Source organism: Lathyrus oleraceus, chromosome 4 (genome assembly GCF_024323335.1).
Source record: "Lathyrus oleraceus cultivar Zhongwan6 chromosome 4, CAAS_Psat_ZW6_1.0, whole genome shotgun sequence".
Taxonomy (NCBI): domain Eukaryota; kingdom Viridiplantae; phylum Streptophyta; class Magnoliopsida; order Fabales; family Fabaceae; genus Lathyrus; species Lathyrus oleraceus.
Window position 1 is genome coordinate 371,758,596 of NC_066582.1, and position 5,858 is coordinate 371,764,453.

A 5,858-nucleotide genomic window follows, 5' to 3' on the forward strand; every position below is an offset into this window, starting at 1 on the left:
GTGTGGCACCTTAAATTTGCACCTACCTTTTGTACATTCATTTTCAAGATTAGGTCATTAACATAACATAGTCCACTGCATAGCATTGCATTGTCCATTGCCCAAGTGCAAGTCATCAGACAAGATTAGGTCAAGATGATTAGGAGAATCAGTCCATCCAGCAAGCATGTGCAATTTCTATTGAGACAAAGCCCTAGGGTTGATTTATCAAGTTCATATGACCTAGGGATTATTTTGAAGTCATTTGACCTAAGATTGGATGATCAAAGCTCAACAGTCAAGCTGAAATTCATCTGAACCCCTAGAAAGTCAACTGTGGTCAACTGTGCATGAAATCATGGATTTGAAGGTGGGAGATGGTTTTAAAAGCTTCATTCATGTCCATACAAGTCTCATTTGACATTTCAAAGATCAAGATTGAAGAATTTGAGGTCAGATGAAAAGTTTCCAAAAATAGTAAGTGACCTGTAATTTCAAACTGCCAAAAATGGAAAGTTCTTCTCCTCAAATTTACATCATCATGCATGCTTCAAATGAAATTCTGTCCAACATGAAAGTTGAAGATCTTGCTCTCACCTTTCCAGAAAGTCAAAGAACACTCATTTATCATGTGTGGTTGAGAAATTATGATCAAATCATTGTCAAGAAAAGTTGAACTTCAAAGTGGCATAACTCTTGAACCATTTGGCCAATTTGAGTGATTATTTTGTTGAGCAAACTCCATTTGACATGCACTATCATAATCCATCATTACATTTCATCAAAAATCATCACATAAAAAGTCCATTTTTCAAGTGAACCAATTTGAATTTTGGTGGGAAAAAAGGTCATTTTGAAAACTACATACAATTTTCATGCCAAACCAATTGCAATTGCTTCTAAACAAAATTTGTGACTTGCCTCAAATGAATTTTTACTGTTCCATTGGTTCTATTTGAAAAAGGGCATTTTGGCATTTTTGCATAACATGAGCATTTCACTAACCCATTTCCATTTTGCTAATCATGTTTAATAAGTGGATTAACAGGTTGTATAAAGCACTAATTGTAACAGAATTCTGAAATGAGCAATCACAATTTCAGATCCAAACAGAAAATTCTCAAAATTCTCTCAAATCCTCTCAAAAATTTTCAACTCTTTCCATTGAATTTCTTGATTTCTTTGCTTGTTCCTTGCTCTAACCTTCATCTGCAGGTTGTCAAGGGCCGTTTGCTAGATGGTGGTGTCCACCCGGGCTGTGATGAAGATTGTTTGGGCTGTCCAAAATCTGATAATGGGTGTGAACAGTTGCGGGCTGGCATTCAGAGTTTGATAGACGAGGGTTGTGTCCAGTTTGCCCGGGCTGATATAGAGATCGTGGGGCAGTGTCAACTGTCACTATATTTTTCAAACCGTCTGAAGGACGTGCGCCTACAACAAGTGGTAATCCAGTTACCATCTCTGCACCAGTTTCTGCCAGTAATCCTACGACAATTGTCGCTCCGGTCAGAAGGGCTGAGAATAGTAATGTTGTGCCTTGGAAATACGATAATGCATACCGAAGCAACAAAAGGGTCGAGAATCGGGTTAAGTCGTCGAATCAAGCGCCCGTGACAATCAGTGCACCAGTTAGTAAAACTCCTTTGGTTGTGAGTCCCGTTATGGACAACGTTGGTGGACCAGGAGGATTTACTCGCAGCGGATGACTGTTTGCGCCTCAACCGTTGAGGGATGCTAATGCTGAGGCATCTGCTAGAGCTAAGGGCAAACAGGCAGTGGTGGGCGAGGAGCCTGCTCAAACGAATGTGCCTGGTGGCTCGTTTGAAAAGGACGTGGAGGAGTTCATGAGAATCATAAAGAAGAGTGATTACAAGATTGTAGATCAACTCAACCAAACTCCGTCCAAAATCTCTATTCTCTCATTACTGTTTTGCTCTGAGGCACATCGCAACGCCTTGCTAAAAATGTTGAATATGGCATATGTACCTCAAGAGATATCAGTCAACCAGCTGGAGGGTGTAATTGCTAACGTGAGCACCAGGCACGGCGTGGGGTTCACTGATCTTGATCTGACGCCTGAAGGACGAAACCATAACAAGGCCTTGCACATCACTATGGAGTGCAAGGGGGTGGTGTTGTCTCACGTGCTGGTAGACACCGGTTCTTCTCTGAATGTGCTGCCGAAGCAAATCCTGAAGAAGATACCTGTTGAAGGGGTTGTGCTTACTCCTAGCGACCTGATTGTTCGTGCTTTTGACGGATCCAAACGGTCTGTGTTTGGTGAAGTTACCTTGCCCGTGAAGATAGGTCCTGAGGTGTTTGACATCATCTTTTATGTCATGGACATCCAACCGGCCTACAGTTGTTTGTTGGGGCGTCCATGGATTCATGCAGCAGGGGCAGTCTCGTCGACTCTCCACCAAAAACTCAAGTATGTCTAGAACGGTCAGATCGTGACCGTATGCGGTGAAGAAGATATCTTGGTGAGTCACCTGTCCTCCTTCAAGTAAGTCGAGGTGGATGGCGAGATCCACGAAACCTTGTGCCAGGCGTTTGAGACGGTTGCTCTCGAGAGAGTGGCGTACGCTGATCAGAGGAAGCCGGGTACTTCAATCGCTTCGTATAAGCAGGCTAAGGAGGTTGTTGACTCTGGCAAGGCTGAAGGCTGGGGAAAGATGGTGGACTTGCCGGTTAAGGAAGACAAGTTTGGTGTTGGCTATCAACCCTTGCAGGCGGAGCAGGTTGGTCAAGCAGGTCCGAGTACCTTTACCAGCGCTGGGCTGATGAATCACGGTGACGTCTTCGCAGCTGATGTTGAAGATGGGGACAGTGATTGTGATCTCGACTGCTGGGTTCGCCCGAGTGCACCAGGGGAAGTGATCAACAATTGGACAGTAGAAGATGTAGTCCAAGTTACTCTTCAAACAAAGTAATTTTCTTTTCTTTTTTCATTCTGCACAAAACCCTACGTTCTGCCCAAGGCGTAGTGGTTCATTGTAGGGCCTCATGTTTTCAGTGATCATCATTAATAAAGAACGTTTTGCAAACAATTTTTTGATCCCTGTCTTTCTATTTTTGTTTTCATTTTCCAAAAAAAAAATAAAAATGGCAATGTTTTTATTTTTGTGATTTTCTTGAACTCTTTTTCTAAAACAAAGCATTAAACATGCAAAAGTGATCTTATGGCATCCACTATGAACAAATCTGTTATGGCTCAGTATGATTTCGACAATCCCATCTACCAAGCTGAAGAGGAGAGTGAGGAAGACTGTGAACTCCCGAAAGAATTGGCTAGATTGTTGAAGCAAGAGGAAAGGGTCATCCAACCTCATCAGGAAGAGTTGGAGATTGTGAATCTTGGTACTGAGGACGCCAGAAGAGACATCAAGATCGGGGCTGCTTTGAAACCTGATGTCAAGAGCAGGTTGATCGAGATGCTGAGAGAGTATGTGGAGATATTCGCCTGGTCTTATCAAGATATGCCTGGGCTGAATACTGATATTGTGGTTCATAGACTACCTCTCAGAGATGATTGTCCTTCGGTCAAGCAGAAGCTTCGCAGAACGAGTCCTGATATGGCAGTGAAGATCAAGGAAGAGGTTCAGAAGCAGTTCGATGATGGTTTCTTGTCAGTAACAACTTATCCACCGTGGGTAGCCAACATCGTTCCCGTGCCGAAGAAGGATGGCAAAGTCAGAATGTGTGTCGATTACCGGGATTTGAATAGGGCGAGTCCGAAAGATGATTTCCCATTACCTCACATCGATGTATTGGTTGATAACACGACTCAATCCTCGGTGTTCTCCTTCATGGATGGTTTCTCGGGCTATAACCAGATCAAGATGGCGCCAGAGGACATCGAAAAGACGACATTCATTACACCTTGGGGCACGTTCTACTATAAGGTGATGCCCTTTGGGCTGAAGAATGCCGGTGCTACCTATCAGAGGGCAATGACAACTCTCTTTCATGACATGATGCACAAAGAGATTGAAGTGTACGTGGATGATATGATTGCGAAGTCGCAGACAGAAGAGGAGCACATGGTTAATTTGCAGAAGTTGTTTGACAGATTGGTCAAGTTCAAACTGAGGCTGAATCCAAACAAGTGTACGTTTGGAGTGAGATCTGGGAAGCTGTTGGGCTTCATTGTCAGTGAGAAAGGGATTGAGGTTGACCCAGCAAAAGTCAAAGCTATTCAAGAAATGCCTGAGCCGAAAACAGAAAAGCAGGTTCGTGGGTTTTTAGGGAGATTGAACTACATTGCAAGGTTTGTATCTCACCTAACTGCCACGTGTGAACCGATATTCAAATTGCCTAGAAAGAATCAAGCAATCATGTGGAATGATGATTGTCAGAAAGCTTTTGACAAGATAAAAGAATATTTACAGAAACCTCCAATCCTGATTCCTCCAGTTCCAGGGAGACCATTGATAATGTACCTGTCAGTGACCGAGAATTCGATGAGGTGTGTATTGGGACAGCATGACGAGTTTGGTCGAAAAGAGCATGCCATATACTACCTTAGCAAAAAGTTTACCGACTGTGAAATCAAATATTCACAGCTTGAGAAAACTTGTTGTGCTTTGGCCTGGGCTGCTCGCCGACTGAGGCAGTATATGTTGAACCATACTACCTTGTTGATTTCTAAGATGGATCCAGTGAAATACATCTTTGAGAAGCCGGCTCTCACCGGACATGTCGCGGTAAATCGACTCGAGAGGCCTGTGTATGTGTTTGCAGCCGAGTCTGTTGTTGATGAGAAACCGTGGTATTATGATATCAAGAACTTCCTCAAAAGCCAGGAATATCCTGAAGGTGCGTCAAAGAATGACAAGAAAACCCTGAGAAGGCTAGCTGGAAGCTTTTATTTGAATCAGGATGATGTGTTGTATAAGAGGAACTTTGACATGGTCTTGCTCAGATGCGTGGATAGACACGAAGCAGACATGTTGATGCAAGAAGTGCATGAAGGTTCGTTTGGTACCCATGCTGGTGGTCATGCAATGTCGAAGAAACTGTTGAGAGCCGGTTATTACTGGATGACTATGGAATCCGATTGTTTCAAATACGCTCGGAAGTTCCATAAGTGTCAAATTTATGCTGATAAGGTGCATGTGCCACCAAGCCCTCTGAATGTCATGAACTCGCCTTGGCCGTTCGCCATGTGGGGCATTGACATGATTGGGAAGATAGAGCCTACTACTTCGAATGGACATCGCTTCATCTTGGTTGCGATTGATTACTTCACTAAGTGGGTGGAAGCAGCTTCCTATGCTAATGTTACCAAACAAGGGGTTGCCCGGTTCATCAAGAAAGAAATCATCTGTCGTTATGGAGTTCCTGAGAGAATCATCACTGACAATGGTTTGAATCTCAATTCTTCTCCTTACAGACCAAAGATGAATGGTGTTGTAGAGGCGGTTAACAAGAATATCAAGAAGATTGTGCAGAAGATGGTCGTAACGTACAAGGATTGGCATGAGATGTTGCCTTTCGCTTTGCACGGGTACCGTACCTCAGTACTTACGTCGACCGGGGCAACCCCGTACTCCCTTGTGTATGGTATGGAAGCAGTCCTACCTGTTGAAGTGGAGATCCCGTCTCTGAGGGTTTTGTTAGATGTCAAGCTGGATGAAGCCGAGTGGATTCGAACAAGGTTTAACGAGTTGAGCCTTATCGAAGAGAGACGGCTAGCAGCTGTGTGCCATGGGCAATTGTATCAGAGAAGGATGAAGCGAGCCTTTGATCAGAAAGTGCGTCCTCGGACTTATCAGACTGGTGATCTAGTTTTGAAGAGGATCCTTCCTCCCGGTACAAATAACAGGGGCAAGTGGACTCCTAATTAAGAAGGTCCATATGTTGTGAAGAAGGTCTTC